Source organism: Maniola hyperantus, chromosome 14 (assembly GCF_902806685.2).
Source record: "Maniola hyperantus chromosome 14, iAphHyp1.2, whole genome shotgun sequence".
NCBI lineage: Eukaryota > Metazoa > Arthropoda > Insecta > Lepidoptera > Nymphalidae > Maniola > Maniola hyperantus.
In genome coordinates, this window is record NC_048549.1 from 14706875 (window position 1) to 14724706 (window position 17832).

Consider the following 17832-nt stretch of genomic DNA (forward strand, 5'->3'; position numbering starts at 1 on the left):
TAGATTTATCCACGTAAAGCATTTGTTTGGAGAAGCGCGTAAGAAGGCATTGTAAATTATAAGCTGGCCGGGGACGCTGGGGGTGCGCGGGGCAGGCGGGGCCACCTTGCTCCGACGGTGACCCAATTTTCTCCGTCATGGATGGGCCACGAAAATAGCAATACGCTGGTTTTGTAAACCTTTAAAAATATTGAGCATCGCATCTCATCTCCGCAATCACATGGACACCCCGTTGCCGTCGCCCGCCGAACCTTCTTTTCAACCGACTTCCAAAAAGGAGGTGGTTCTCAAGTCGGTCCGTTTTTTTTAATGGATGTTCATCGATTTTTCGAGGTTTCTTGACCAATTTGCAAAATTTTAAATCAACAGAGAATGTTTCCGTGGTGGTCCGATAAAAAATTCTAGATCCATCTCCTAAATCCTGATGAAGCGGCTTCAGCATCTAAAGATCTATAGATATATCGAGAAGCAAAAATTGTCCTTTGACCTTCCCCACGGCATAATGACTTGTCTTTGTGTACTTTGTCTGAGTGTCCGTCCGTTGTTAATTATAATTAACATCACGCTTGTTTCATCTTTTTGTTAACAACGAGTCCTTCTTGGAACTGGACGTTCATGGAATTGGTCATGTATGTAGTATGTAGGTACCTACGCGCTACGTTCATTTACAATTCTTTGTCTTTTTTACTACAATCTCACCTGGTGCCGGTGGTGGTAAGTGATCATGCAGTCTCAGATGGAAGTGGGCTAACCTGGAAGGGGTATATGGCAGTTTTTAATAAACCCATACCCCTTCGGTTTCTATACACGGCATCGTACCGGAACGCTAAATCGCTTGCCGGCACGGCTTTATCGGTAGAGTGGTAACTGGCTCCAGCCGAGGCCTCCCCCCAGACTAAACCAGAAATTTGGAAATTATGAAATTCCAAACCCCTGCCAGGAATCGAACCCGGGACCTCCCACTAATGCCACAACAAGCGACGTGTAGCGACACGAGTAGATATCCCTAGTGTAGTGTAGTGTAGTGGTATGTACGTACCACCACGTAGCCTGAGTACTGTGTACCTAGCACAGCCTTGAGACCTATACCGTAGCTTCCCTGTGTAGTGTACCTAGCACAGCCTTGAGACCTATACCGTAGCTTCTCTGTGCAGTGTACCTAGCACAGCCTTGAGACCTGTGCTTGAGACCTACACCGGAAACTCCGTTCTCCGCCAGTTTTTTGCCAATTATGCAAACATTTTCGTTGATTGTATTATTTATTTCCTATAACCATTTCAATCATAACTTAATAACAGAATTATTATAGTTTTGCAAATTGCTCTGATACAGCAGTTTATTGTTCGTATTTTCGTATTTTTGCAAAATTCTGCTAACCGCGGTTGGAATTTGTAAATCTGAATCAGACTCCAGTCTGACGTCTTACAAACCATAAGCATTCCACTACTATCCAGCCTGGGCTTCCGATATGAGCACAGTTAACACCAGTGTACCAACCTCAGACAAAAGATAAAGGTGGACTTGTCAGACGCGTATACCCGGAAGGGACAAAACAACAAAACAAATCATACTGACGTATCAAAGGTTCTGTTTCATCATTTGCGTTCGCTACAACTTTTACAGCCGATCACACAGCAATGCACCATAAATACAGGCACAGATACAGGACACACATCATCTGGACCTGTTGCTACGCACATAGCACGTACAGGCACAGATACAGGACACACATCATCTGGACCTGTTGCTACGCACATAGCACGTACAGGCACAGATACAGGACACACATCATCTGGACCTGTTGCTACGCACATAGCACGTACAGGCACAGATACAGGACACACATCATCTGGACCTGTTGCTACGCACATAGCACGTACAGGCACAGATACAGGACACACATCATCTGGACCTGTTGCTACGCACATAGCACGTACAGGCACAGATACAGGACACACATCATCTGGACCTGTTGCTACGCACATAGCACGTACAGGCACAGATACAGGACACACATCATCTGGACCTGTTGCTACGCACATAGCACGTACAGGCACAGATACAGGACACACATCATCTGGACCTGTTGCTACGCACATAGCACGTACAGGCACAGATACAGGACACACATCATCTGGACCTGTTGCTACGCACATAGCACGTACAGGCACAGATACAGGACACACATCATCTGGACCTGTTGCTACGCACATAGCACGTACAGGCACAGATACAGGACACACATCATCTGGACCTGTTGCTACGCACATAGCACGTACAGGCACAGATACAGGACACACATCATCTGGACCTGTTGCTACGCACGTAGCACGTACAGGCACAGATACAGGACACACATCATCTGGACCTGTTGCTACGCACATAGCACGTACAGGCACAGATACAGGACACACATCATCTGGACCTGTTGCTACGCACATAGCACGTACAGGCACAGATACAGGACACACATCATCTGGACCTGTTGCTACGCACATAGCACGTACAGGCACAGATACAGGACACACATCATCTGGACCTGTTGCTACGCACGTAGCACGTACAGGCACAGATACAGGACACACATCATCTGGACCTGTTGCTACGCACATAGCACGTACAGGCACAGATACAGGACACACATCATCTGGACCTGTTGCTACGCACATAGCACGTACAGGCACAGATACAGGACACACATCATCTGGACCTGTTGCTACGCACATAGCACGTACAGGCACAGATACAGGACACACATCATCTGGACCTGTTGCTACGCACATAGCACGTACAGGCACAGATACAGGACACACATCATCTGGACCTGTTGCTACGCACATAGCACGTACAGGCACAGATACAGGACACACATCATCTGGACCTGTTGCTACGCACATAGCACGTACAGGCACAGATACAGGACACACATCACATGCGCTATCAGCTGCCATCCAACGTGCATGGATCGTCACGATGAGATTCTTGTCATTTTGCCCATTGTTTTTGCGGCAGGTTCCGCTCCATTTACGATGCATTTGCATAATGTATATCGATATTACCTACACCGGATTTGGATGCTACATATGGACGCCGCGTTATTAGATCTGTATCACTCCCCCTATTGTTGGTTTGTCCTTCAATCACGTTGCAACGGAGCAATGGATCGACGTGATTTTTTGCATGGGTATAGTTTAAAACCTGGACAGGGACATAGGCTACTTTTTATCCCGGAAAATCAAAGAGTTCCCACAGGATTTTTAAAAACCTTAATCCACGCGTACGAAGTTGCGGACATCAGCTGGTAGGATTATAAGGATTTCAAGAGCTTCCGAGATGGTCACGCGGCTTGACGTCAAGCACGTAGATTTGTTTTGCTTGATGAAGCTGCTTACCTGCGAAGTCATCGTCGTTCTATAATACGTCAAGCGGCTGGAGCAAGCAGACGGCACTTGTCTCGTATCTCGAACACTGCGCACACGCACAGTGCTACAGTGTCGCGTCAAGAAAGAATATAAAATCGCATCAATCGCGTCTTGTATTGTCGCGCTTGAGCAGGTGCCCCAGATAAGCGTATTTCTCATCTTGACAACTTGCAAAAGTTACATTTTATTGACAATTTGACTCATGTAAAAATTTTGTCTGGTCGGCTTCGGCCGTGGCTAGTTACCACTCTACCGGCAAAAGCGTGCCGCATAGCATTCCGGTACGATGCCGATGCCGTGTAGAAACCAAAGGGGCATGGGCTTAATAAAAACTGTCATATCCCTTCCAGGTTAGCCCGTTTCCATCTTTAACTGCATCATCATTTACCACCAGCTGAGATTGCAGTCAAGGGCTAACTTGTATCTGAATAAAAAATGGCAAAAGAAATGTAGAGGACATTCATGACTTTGTAACTCCAGCAAAGTTTTCTGGGAGCATTAATTACGTTGTTCGTTGTGTTGGATAGTGTATGATGCGTCTATGATCTAATATACGGCGGGTGACGGACACTGGCGTCATCGTTATATCGGTCCGCGCGTCGCGCACAGGGCGCCGACACACTGACCCACTGCTCCGCGGAGCTCCGTACCCATCATCAACATGTCGAGCTATGATTTGGTCGGCGTCATCGTTATATCGGTCCGCGCGTCGCGCACAGGGCGCCGACACACTGACCCACTGCTCCGCGGAGCTCCGTACCCATCATCAACATGTCGAGCTATGATTTGGTCGGCGTCATCGTTATATCGGTCCGCGCGTCGCGCACAGGGCGCCGACACACTGACCCACTGCTCCGCGGAGCTCCGTACCCATCATCAACATGTCGAGCTATGATTTGGTCGGCGTCATCGTTATATCGGTCCGCGCGTCGCGCACAGGGCGCCGACACACTGACCCACTGCTCCGCGGAGCTCCGTACCCATCATCAACATGTCGAGCTATGATTTGGTCGGCGTCATCGTTATATCGGTCCGCGCGCCGCGCACAGGGCGCCGACACACTGACCCACTGCTCCGCGGAGCTCCGTACCCATCATCAACATGTCGAGCTATGATTTGGTCGGCGTCATCGTTATATCGGTCCGCGCGTCGCGCACAGGGCGCCGACACACTGACCCACTGCTCCGCGGAGCTCCGTACCCATCATCAACATGTCGAGCTATGATTTGGTCGGCGTCATCGTTATATCGGTCCGCGCGTCGCGCACAGGGCGCCGACACACTGACCCACTGCTCCGCGGAGCTCCGTACCCATCATCAACATGTCGAGCTATGATTTGGTCGGCGTCATCGTTATATCGGTCCGCGCGTCGCGCACAGGGCGCCGACACACTGACCCACTGCTCCGCGGAGCTCCGTACCCATCATCAACATGTCGAGCTATGATTTGGGCGGCGTCATCGTTATATCGGTCCGCGCGTCGCGCACAGGGCGCCGACACACTGACCCACTGCTCCGCGGAGCTCCGTACCCATCATCAACATGTCGAGCTATGATTTGGTCGGCGTCATCGTTATATCGGTCCGCGCGTCGCGCACAGGGCGCCGACACACTGACCCACTGCTCCGCGGAGCTCCGTACCCATCATCAACATGTCGAGCTATGATTTGGTCGGCGTCATCGTTATATCGGTCCGCGCGTCGCGCACAGGGCGCCGACACACTGACCCACTGCTCCGCGGAGCTCCGTACCCATCATCAACATGTCGAGCTATGATTTGGTCGGCGTCATCGTTATATCGGTCCGCGCGTCGCGCACAGGGCGCCGACACACTGACCCACTGCTCCGCGGAGCTCCGTACCCATCATCAACATGTCGAGCTATGATTTATGGGCTTCATTGTTTTAGAAAGGTAAAGTTCGGCTGTCGAATGCCGAAAGTTTACCTTGCACTATCTATTATCAATGCTTGTCCCGTCTTTTCTTCAAAGATACGTTTCCACTGAAAGAGACGAATGAAAAACTGTCCATTCAGTCAGGTTGTACTTAAATTCACCACTCGTTATCTATCCGCTTAACTAGAAAGAATGGAAGCGTAGAGAAGAAGAAGTGTTTGTCTAGAAGTGTGTAGCGGAGAGGGGCCGAGTAGCGCGGAGCGGGTCTAAGCTAAACCCTCCTCTGTGGCGCTGCCGGTAGAGAGGGGCCGAGTAGCGCGGAGCGGGTCGAAGCTAAACCCTCCTCTGTGGCGCTGCCGGTAGAGAGGGGCCGAGTAGCGCGGAGCGGGTCGAAGCTAAACCCTCCTCTGTGGCGCTGCCGGTAGAGAGGGGCCGAGTAGCGCGGAGCGGGTCGAAGCTAAACCCTCCTCTGTGGCGCTGCCGGTAGAGAGGGGCCGAGTAGCGCGGAGCGGGTCGAAGCTAAACCCTCCTCTGTGGCGCTGCCGGTAGCGCGGAGCGGGTCGAAGCTAAACCCTCCTCTGTGGCGCTGCCGGTAGAGAGGGGCCGAGTAGTGCGGAGCGGGTCGAAGCTAAACCCTCCTCTGTGGCGCTGCCGGTAGAGAGGGGCCGAGTAGCGCGGAGCGGGTCGAAGCTAAACCCTCCTCTGTGGCGCTGCCGGTAGAGAGGGGCCGAGTAGCGCGGAGCGGGTCGAAGCTAAACCCTCCTCTGTGGCGCTGCCGGTAGAGAGGGGCCGAGTAGCGCGGAGCGGGTCGAAGCTAAACCCTCCTCTGTGGCGCTGCCGGTAGAGAGGGGCTGAGTAGCGCGGAGCGGGTCGAAGCTAAACCCTCCTCTGTGGCGCTGCCGGTAGAGAGGGGCCGAGTAGCGCGGAGCGGGTTGAAGCTAAACCCTCCTCTGTGGCGCTGCCGGTAGAGAGGGGCCGAGTAGCGCGGAGCGGGTCGAAGCTAAACCCTCCTCTGTGGCGCTGCCGGTAGAGAGGGGCCGAGTAGCGCGGAGCGGGTCGAAGCTAAACCCTCCTCTGTGGCGCTGCCGGTAGAGAGGGGCCGAGTAGCGCGGAGCGGGTCGAAGCTAAACCCTCCTCTGTGGCGCTGCCGGTAGCGCGGAGCGGGTCGAAGCTAAACCCTCCTCTGTGGCGCTGCCGGTAGAGAGGGGCCGAGTAGTGCGGAGCGGGTCGAAGCTAAACCCTCCTCTGTGGCGCTGCCGGTAGAGAGGGGCCGAGTAGTGCGGAGCGGGTCGAAGCTAAACCCTCCTCTGTGGCGCTGCCGGTAGAGAGGGGCCGAGTAGCGCGGAGCGGGTCGAAGCTAAACCCTCCTCTGTGGCGCTGCCGGTAGAGAGGGGCCGAGTAGCGCGGAGCGGGTCGAAGCTAAACCCTCCTCTGTGGCGCTGCCGGTAGAGAGGGGCCGAGTAGCGCGGAGCGGGTCGAAGCTAAACCCTCCTCTGTGGCGCTGCCGGTAGAGAGGGGCCGAGTAGCGCGGAGCGGGTCGAAGCTAAACCCTCCTCTGTGGCGCTGCCGGTAGAGAGGGGCCGAGTAGCGCGGAGCGGGTTGAAGCTAAACCCTCCTCTGTGGCGCTGCCGGTAGAGAGGGGCCGAGTAGCGCGGAGCGGGTCGAAGCTAAACCCTCCTCTGTGGCGCTGCCGGTAGAGAGGGGCCGAGTAGCGCGGAGCGGGTCGAAGCTAAACCCTCCTCTGTGGCGCTGCCGGTAGAGAGGGGCCGAGTAGCGCGGAGCGGGTCGAAGCTAAACCCTCCTCTGTGGCGCTGCCGGTAGAGAGGGGCCGAGTAGCGCGGAGCGGGTCGAAGCTAAACCCTCCTCTGTGGCGCTGCCGGTAGAGAGGGGCCGAGTAGCGCGGAGCGGGTCGAAGCTAAACCCTCCTCTGTGGCGCTGCCGGTAGAGAGGGGCCGAGTAGCGCGGAGCGGGTCGAAGCTAAACCCTCCTCTGTGGCGCTGCCGGTAGAGAGGGGCCGAGTAGCGCGGAGCGGGTCGAAGCTAAACCCTCCTCTGTGGCGCTGCCGGTAGAGAGGGGCCGAGTAGCGCGGAGCGGGTCGAAGCTAAACCCTCCTCTGTGGCGCTGCCGGTAGAGAGGGGCCGAGTAGCGCGGAGCGGGTCGAAGCTAAACCCTCCTCTGTGGCGCTGCCGGTAGAGAGGGGCCGAGTAGCGCGGAGCGGGTCGAAGCTAAACCCTCCTCTGTGGCGCTGCCGGTAGAGAGGGGCCGAGTAGCGCGGAGCGGGTCGAAGCTAAACCCTCCTCTGTGGCGCTGCCGGTAGAGAGGGGCCGAGTAGCGCGGAGCGGGTCGAAGCTAAACCCTCCTCTGTGGCGCTGCCGGTAGAGAGGGGCCGAGTAGCGCGGAGCGGGTCGAAGCTAAACCCTCCTCTGTGGCGCTGCCGGTAGAGAGGGGCCGAGTAGCGCGGAGCGGGTCGAAGCTAAACCCTCCTCTGTGGCGCTGCCGGTAGAGAGGGGCCGAGTAGCGCGGAGCGGGTCGAAGCTAAACCCTCCTCTGTGGCGCTGCCGGTAGAGAGGGGCCGAGTAGCGCGGAGCGGGTCGAAGCTAAACCCTCCTCTGTGGCGCTGCCGGTAGAGAGGGGCCGAGTAGCGCGGAGCGGGTCGAAGCTAAACCCTCCTCTGTGGCGCTGCCGGTATGGCAAGTGACAGGTGGACAGGTGAAGCGATTAACGGCCCAAATTAATAAACTGAATCAATGTATCTGTAATTTGTCCATTTAGTTATCAACTTGACAAGGACTTCGGCTGAAACATTTGTCACGTCTCAGCTCTTCACTCCGCCGCGCTGGAGTTGCATGATCTTATGTAAATAGCGCGACAGACATTGAACACCCTCCGAGTATCAGTAAATGCTGCTACTAGTAAGATGATATAATGTGACGCGATGACATCAGCTTCGCCCGAAAATATAATGTAGATCAGCGACCGCGGCCCGCGGCCTTGACCGTCGGCTATTTATACACGCACCGCCACGCGCCGCACGCGCCGCACGCGCAGCACGCGCAGCCGCCAGGGCTACGTACTCCTATCTATTTAATAGATACTCATTTCATTAATATCATCATTAATAGCCATGGATCTCTATCAGCTCTTTCCAACAGTTGACGCCGATCTGTTTTGCCGATATAACTTGTCGGTCGGTTTAGCTTTTGTGGCTATGGAGAATTTTTCCACGTGCTGCAAATGTTCAGCGCATGGGTTCTTCGGAATTGAAGTATAATTATTGTTATTGTAATAAAACATACAAAACATAACAATTAGTATGATCGCCTTGTGCGCCCCCCCGCGCCGTTCGCCTGCCACAAGTTGCTGCGTTGTTCTACTATAGGGACTTCCTCTGTTTATGTAGCTACTGCGTCTGATCTGTGGAATGTGGATCTGCTCTATAGTTGAATGATAATAATGATTGTGAGATTTCATTGTTGTTTTAATAAACTAGTTGACACTTTTTTTAAGTAGGTCTTAAATGGTTAATATTTGTCCTATTAGATCAAAAAAATTAACACTATATTTTTTTGCGCCCTAAAAACCGTAAAACTTTAATTTAAAAATATATTTTTCTTAGACAGGTGAAAACACTGTCGGCCATGTTTGGCCGATAGATTATCTGTGCTCTGACGTAATGCATTTGTAAACAACAGCATAACCTCCCAAAGTTTAATAAACATGACTTCTATACTAGTTTACATGAAAAATATAGTAATTATCGTTATTGTATCATCCGAGAATGTAAAAACGCATCGATAAAGACTACAGGAAAGTTGTGGATTAGAGTGCCCAGTGAAATAAATATACGTAACACGCGAAGACTTGCTTAAAGGGATCCTATATGACTAACGACTGCAACCCAAATTTATTTTTGCAAAGATCACTTTGTTGTAAGTCTTACTTAATAACTTATTAAAATATGAATTGTATTTGGTGGAAATAAATGATTTTATTATTTATTATTATTATTATTCAATTTATAAAGAGAAAACGATAATTTTTTTCGTTTACTATGAATTTTTAGAAATATATAAAAACTAGCTTATGCTCGTGACTTCGCCCGCGTGGACTTCATAAATTTCAAACCCCCATTTAACCCACTCAGGGGTGGAATTTCAAAAAATCCTTTCCTAGTGGATACCTTCTCTTTACCTACAAAGAACACACCTACCAAATTTCATGTATCTAGGACCAGCTGTTTAGATGTTTAGGCTGTGCGTTGATATATAAGTTAGTCAGGACTTTAAATTTTATATATATATAAAGTAATTTGGATCAGCTTATTAAAACGATAATGTGTTGCTCTGAAATACAAGATATATTTTGTTACTTTTTATAGTTTTCTACACACTTATACTTAACATCACAATAACACACACCTGAAATACAAGAAACGACATTAAAGTTTATACTTTAATTAGTTAAGCTGTTATCGTTATTAATAAATTTTGATTCCTTTTATTATTTAATCTTTTCACGTTATCCAAAATTCTAACCTCCCATCTTGTCAAAAATCCTCGTCCCTTCAAAACACAGATTAATAATACAACTCGCTGACAAATGACAGTCCTGAATGACTAAGAAAATAGGAACGTATTTTCTTTACATCTCCCCTCCCGGAGGAGAAAATTTCAAATTTTCTCTCAAATCCAGCAGTACCTTAAACCTCTAACGTAGGGACTGGTATTAGTTTTGTAATATGAAAAAGGTTTGATTCAGTTTTTCTGTGCCCTGTATCAATTTTGTAAATTGAGTTTGATAATTTTTGTATTATTTCATAAGGTCCAATTTTTAATTCATCTAATTTCTTCCTGTTTAGCTTGTTTCCATTTTCCACATAAACCATGTCTCCCACATTAAATTCATGGTGTTTTCGATTTTTATCAAATAGTGTTTTGTTGTAGTTGTGTGACTTTATTGTGTTTTTTAGTGCTGTTTTTCTGTCCTCTATCCAATCACTATCGGATATCTCTTGCTTTAATTCGTTTGGTAAAATATTGACATCTGTTCCATATAAAAGATATCTTGGTGAAAAGCCAGTGACTGAATGTGTAGTGTTGTTATATATATTTACACATTCTTGGGCTATTGTTGTCCATGCTCTCTTTTTCCCTTTTTCATTTATTTTACATCTGATTTTGTTCACTAGTGATTGAGCCTTTCATTTAAGCCATTTGAGAATGGGGCATTTACTGCAGTGAAGACCATTGGGATTCTCTTGTCATTTAAGAATTTCTTGAATTCTTTCGAATTAATTCCTGGGTACTGGTCGGTGAGAAGCATGCCAATATCCTCCACGTCTGAAATGTTCATGACTAGTTTTACAAAATCGTCTGCCGTTTGCGTCTTCGATGTTAGAATAAATGCATATCTTGTAAAATGATCTACTAAGAGATGAAGATATTTCTTTGTTGATCTTGAGCCTCCAAAGCCACCAATTGTGTCTATTGAGATTATTTCAAAAGGCTTTTTGGCTGGGCCCAGATGAGACATAAGTCCAAATTTATCGTGTCCTCTTGATTTATTTTTAATACAAATTTCACAATTACTACAAACTTTTTTGATGTTTTTCATCAGATTTTTGGCAGCATAGTGTGGACTAATTGTTTTTTGCATTTGTCCAATTCCAATATGGCATAGATTTTTATGTATATTTTCCAATAGTTTAATGCTGAATTGTTCTGATAGAATTATTTTTTCTTTTTTCTTGATCTTTTTTAAGTATACCATGTTCTTTTCAATTAATTTGCTTTTTTGGTTTTGTATTTCTTCATTGTGTTTCTGATCTTTTAAAATATCTTCAAGTTTAACTAAGTTAACAACTTTTAATTGTTCATCTGTATTTTCTTCAGACTCTAATACTGGATTCCTGCTAAGGCAGTCTGCTTCCAAGTTTTGTTTTCCTGGAGCGTATTTAATTTTAAAATCGTATTGGGAAACATAATACATTAAATCACCCAGCTCTTCATCAGTTCTTGATTTCAGATTCATGTTTTCTAGTGGTTTGTGATCTGAATAAACTGTAAATGATTTACCTATTAGCCAGTACTGCCAGTATCTCAGCGCTTCTTTGATAGCTAAACATTCTAAGTATATTGCCTTCTTTTTCTTCTGGGCTTCATTTAGTTTTTTTGAAAAGTATGCAACTGGTTTTTTCCTTTCCATCAGGCTGAATTTGCTTTAAAATTGCTCCAATACCTTCTATAGAAGCATCAGTGTAGATGTTGATTGGCAAATGTTGGTCAAATATTTCTAGAACTGGTTGTGAGCAAAGCAAGCTTTTTATCATTTCAAATGCTTTTTGGCATTTGTCTGACCAAACGAATTTTTGATTTTTCCTGAGTAAATTATGCAATGGTTCGAGTATTATTGCCCTATTTTGTATATACTCATGGTAAAAGTTTATTTTGCCCAGAAATTGTCTTACATTCTTTTGTGTTCGTGGAACTGGGAAATCTTTTATAGAAATCAGATTATCTTTTAATGGTTTTACAGAATTATTCTGTATTATGTGGCCCAGATATTTGACAGAGTTCGACGCAAATGTGCATTTGGTAAATTTTAACCTGAAACCTTCTGTTTTGATCGCCTCTAACAACATTGTTAAATGATTAATGTGTTCATCGAATGTTTCGGAATAAATGAGTATATCATCAATAAAATTAACTGTGAAATCCGTAAGTTTATATTTTCTCAATATGTTACTTAATATTCTCTGAAAAATTGCTGGCGATGTTTTCAGCCCGAATGGTAGGCATGTCCACTGAAAGTGGCCATCTTGTGTTACGAATCCCGTCTTTTTTCTATCTTCGATTCGTAAAGGGATGGACCAAAATGCTGAGTTTATATCTAATGTTGAAAAAAATTTGCAATTTCTAGTTTTTACTACTAGGTCTTCAATTATCGGAAATGGTTGAGCCTGAGGCACTACTATCTTGTTCAAGTCTCTGAAGTCTATACATAGTCTGGATTTTCTGTTCTCCTCTTTTTTAAATGCCAATGTAACAGGTGCCGCAAATGGACTGTACGATTCTTCTATAAGTTTATTATCCAGTAATTTTGCTATTTGGTTCTCTATTTCTTTTTTATCTTCTACAGTGCATCTATAGGGCCTCTTACTACAATATTTGTCTACCAATAAGTCTATTCTCGCTTCATATCCATTAACAGTACCAACATCATACTTATCTTTTGCAAAAACTGATTTATATTTGCAAATCAGTGTATCTATTTCGTTTCGTTGATACTGATTTAAGTGGTCTATCTTTAATTCAAAATCTTCTTCTTTAACATGTTCATTGAAATTTATTTTGTATTCTCCTGTAATGTTGTTATTGTCTCGTATCTTTTCCAATCTAATGTCTGTTTGTATATTTTTTAAAACTCCTTCCGTTTTCTTTGTTTCAATACACAAACATTGTTTCTGTGTTATTGTTAAGTCTTCATTTTGAATAAGTTTAAACATTTTTATTAAGTCTAATCCAATCAAAAAATCATAATTAAAGTTTTGTTCATCGATTATGTATACATCAACATTTTCTTCTAATTCAAAAATTTTTATTTTCAAATTTGTCAAACCAGTTGTCTTTTTAACACCATTAATTGTTACTAAATTAGCTTTATTCAAATCGTTTCCTTTTCCTTTAAGCTTCAGCAATTTTGAATTAATCAAAGAAACATTTGAACCCGAATCATAAACTCCATAAATTTGTAATTTATTATTTATTAGTAGTTTGACATTTATTAATGGTGTTACTATTCGTTTTTTTGATCAGTTTCGTTTAACTCAGCTTCGATCACTGAATTATTTACATGTTTGATTACATTTTTCTTTAACTTATCATCTTCTTTGTTTCTAAACCAACATATAGTTTCAGCGTGGTACCAAGTGCCTTTATTTAACTGTTCACAAATCTTACATGGGTATTTATCTTCATTTTTAGCATTAATTCTAGAATTTCCATATCTTTTCTTATTCAAAAAAACTCTTTTATTTATCATATGTTCATACTTGCTCACTTCATTGAACAGATCCACTGTGTCTCGCAACGCTTCTCTATCAATCTTATTAAGAATAAATTCTGGTAAACCAGCTGCAATAAGATCCACCAAAGTACCTGTGTCGATTGTTCTTCTCATTTCCAGTAAAAGTTTTTCTTTCCTCATAGCGTAATCCAATAATGAACCTTCTTTATATTTAAATAGTAATGCATACGTGACTGGGTTCCATCCTTTGTTTGCGAATGTCTCACAGAATTTATTTTTCCACGTCAACCATTCAGAGTTCATGGAAAATTTTATGATCATCGAGCTATACCAATCTACGCAGCTTTTATCCAAAAACAACCTGAGTATTTCAATTTTTTTTTCATCCGTTGTTACATCGAACCGCATGCATTCTTTTTCGAATAATTCCATCCATTGGTTCGCATTGGAATGTTTGCTTGTGAATTTATCAATCACAAACTTTTCTGCTATATGTTTAAGGCTTTTACTCTCCTGCGAACTGTCTACTAGCTTTTCCAACAATTTTTCTAATGTACCTGTTTCTGTTTTCTGAGTAGCAAGCTTTTCTTGGTTAATTTCCTCTAGAAATTGATCCCCAAATTGTAAATTACCATCCTCATCCATATAGGTCTTTTCGAGTTCTTTTGTCATTGTTATCCATATTCTTCTTACCTGGTACCTTTTTTTTATACTATTTTTTACTTTGATATACGCGGGTGTTTTAACAATTTCCTTATGAAGACTGGCTGACTGTAACTCTTCCGGTATTGCATACACTTTATTATCACTCGTAGCTATTGAGGTTATACAAGTAATGTTTGATTTGCCATCACTTCCAGGCAATAGTGTAAATTCAAAACGTAGTTTCTCCATTTCCAATTGACTTTTACTAACAAAAATGTCGTTTTATAAAGTAATTTGGATCAGCTTATTAAAACGATAATGTGTTGCTCTGAAATACAAGATATATTTTGTTACTTTTTATAGTTTTCTACACACTTATACTTAACATCACAATAACACACACCTGAAATACAAGAAACGACATTAAAGTTTATACTTTAATTAGTTAAGCTGTTATCGTTATTAATAAATTTTGATTCCTTTTATTATTTAATCTTTTCACGTTATCCAAAATTCTAACCTCCCATCTTGTCAAAAATCCTCGTCCCTTCAAAACACAGATTAATAATACAACTCGCTGACAAATGACAGTCCTGAATGACTAAGAAAATAGGAACGTATTTTCTTTACATATATGGATACTACGTTAGTCCCCGCGTGACATAGGGATGACATTTCTTTGTTTACATATTTAATGACGTCACATCATGGCTGACAGCGTTTTCTGCGTTTCAAATAAAAATAAAAACTGTATTTTTTTAAATTGGATTTATATATCCATCCTGCGTTTTTAATAATTGTTATTGATATATTTCGTTGTCTTAAGCAAAATACTATAATAAATAATCATTTATTGGACGAAATTAGATATGAGTCAAGTAGCCTATTCACTAATTATATACTAGCTGATGCCCGCGACTTCGTCCGCGTGGAATTAGATTTTTAAAATTCCCCTGGGAACTCTTTGATTTTCTGAGATAAAAAGTAGCCTTTGTCACTGTCTAGTCTCTAGGTCTTTAACTATATCCATGCGAAATCACGTCGATCCGTTGCTCGGTTGCGACTTGATTGAAGGACAAATGCACAAACAAACACACTTTCTCAGTTAGGTATAATATGGGTAGGTAGTGATTTTCTTTGGTCATCCTAAATGGCTGTTATGGGTTGGAAGTGGAACCCTGCGGCAGTGTCTATTGTGATCTGCCGCAAGTCGCGCGCGGCACGCGGTGTGCGTGCGCGTGCGCCAGGTTTCAGGAAGTACGCTGTAGGGTTCATTAATCTCTATTCCGACTAATCTAGTCTATTGTATCGCCGGTCAACTTTAACTATTAAATAACTAAACAGCAATAGGAAGTGAATACTAGGTAGTGGTCAATGAAACTAGTTAACGATTCAAAATCACTTGTAATAAGTCTACTTGAATAAAATATATTCTATTCTATTGTAATAACTGACGAATCTATGCACACGATTCATGAAGTCGTGCTTCGTGTTTCGTGCTTCGTGCTTCGTGAACCATTAGGTAGGAGGTACTTTTCATCATTCATAAAAAAATAGTTTGTTTGAAATAACGCCGCAGTTAGATTTGGTGTTCGCGTGTTCAGTTCGTTTTATTGCTTAGTTAGAGTATTGAAACTTGAAAGGGATAATGAGCTGACGTCGACCGGTACTCAGTACTCAGTAGTGTTACGTAGATACCTACTTACAGTTACATACCTACTCGTACTATGAATGCCAATGAACTCATTTCTAATTTAGCTAATTGTGTTCGTGTTTGAATCCTTACTAATTAAAAATTTAAAGAAAAACTAGCTGATGCCCGCGTGAATTTAGGTTTTTAAAAATCCCGTGGGAACTCTTTGATTTTCCGGGATAATAAGTAGCCTATGTCCTTCCCCGGGATGCAAGCTATATCTGCACCAAACGGCAAAATCGGTTGAACAAACAGACAGACAGACACACTTTCGCATTTATAATATTAGTATGGATTAAATAGACAATGTACAGTAATAAATGGGTAGGTACAACATATTATGGTAGATATAAATATATTTAACTAGCAGTTGCCCGCGACTTCGTCCGCGTAAAATTTTTGGTTTCTTATGAGATCTGAAATTTTCCCGCTGCAAAAGGCCTCACTTACCTGCTCACTCAGTCTCACCTTAAGGCACGGAACTCAGAATACCTAAATGCCAATTTTCATATCTCTAACTTCAAAAACATAGGATTTTCATATAACTTTTCAACCCCCATTTTACCCCCTTAGGGGGAGAATCTAGTTAGGTCCTTTCCTATCTGATACCTACCCCCAGAAAGAACCTACGTTTCAAATTTCAAGTAAAAATATAGTTAAAACTTTTCTATAAAAACTTTCCCCCCCTATTTTACCACCCTTAGGGGGGGAATTTCCCAAATTGACTTATACAGATTTTCATTATTTAAAGCTAATAACCTAAATGTCGATTTTCATGTCTCTATTCTCTAACTTCAAAACATAGGACTTTCATACAACCTTCGACCCCCCCTTTCACACCCTCCGGGGGAATTTTTTAAAACCATTTCTAAACTGACACCTACGTCTTAGAAATAACCTAAACCTTCCAAATTTTAAGTTTGTAGGCTTTATAGTTCCTGAGATTTCGTGATTAGTCAGTCAGTCAGTGAGTGGTATTTCTCTTTTATATATTTAGATTGAGGATTTAATAATGTGTCAAATAATGATATCGCTTATGTTGGACCCCATATCAAGAATTGTAGCTTTTGTTGCAAAAGTTTTCATAAAACTCTTATTTACATTTGACTTGAGCTTCACTATTATGTGTCCTGTCATCCTGTGGGCCGACTGTGATGACGTAAGACACTCAAACGTGGACACAGATAGTTGGCCTTGTCCACAAAGTGGCCATTGCCACTTCAGCTTCGCAGTCCTCTGTCTGTCGATTATCCTGGTTCTCCTATCTATCTCCTCATTTCTGATTTGATCACTCAGTGATTCTCAGCTTCCGTTCGGGAAGCTCATAAGAAAGCTCAGAGTCCAGCCGAGTTGGATTTGCCGGCTAAACTCTTTCTCGAAATGAGACCTACCTAGCTGGATTATGCTGTCTCAGCGTTACCTACATACAATCGGGGTATGAGGCGGGGGACATCCCGCCCACCCGCACAGGGCCCTGGGACTGTGCGGTGTGCGGGGCGTCCCCACCCCGATTGCCATCTCGACCTGTCGCGTACTATACGTATATTAGACGAGTTACAGAGCTATGAGTCACGCAAAGATTACATTACAGGATACAAAACCTGTACGCAAAGTAGGTAATGTAACGTTAGTGACGTGAACCTCGCGCCAGCTGCCAGCTGGCAGGTGGCAGCTGGCAGGTGGCAGGGGTCACGTGAGGGGGAACCCGACACCGGCCATCGGGAGGTGGCCCTTGGAGGGCTTCACTTCGCAAGCATACTATGACAAGGAGGATATCGACCAAATGTTTCGATTCCGACATTTCATACTAAAATCTGATTCATACGTATTTTTTTTGCATTGATGAACTGTTGTTTAGCAAGATTTGTGGTTGATTGAGTCGTTTTTGATTAGTCTATTGCTGTATATTGATTAGTCTATTGCTGTATATTGATTAGTCTATTGCTGTATATTGATTAGTCTATTGCTGTATATTGTTTAGTATACAGCTAACATAACGCGAATAGCGGAAGATATGGCATCTTCTTCTGTTATGGGTTCTTTCTAGTTATCTCGAGTTCTGTCTACTGTGAACGGCATGTGTAAAGAACATTTATAGTACACCCGCACCGAGTTAGCGAAGAGGCTGTGCGGTGTGCGGTGTGCGGGGCGTCC

At 44.2% G+C, this 17832-nt stretch overlaps 1 protein-coding gene across 1 annotated transcript in view; it reads left to right on the forward strand.

Moving 5' to 3' along the window:
- Positions 1–17832, forward strand: part of LOC117988573 (uncharacterized) — a 53267-nt gene that overhangs the window by 31415 nt on the left and 4020 nt on the right. The gene's annotated exons all lie outside the window — the stretch shown is intronic.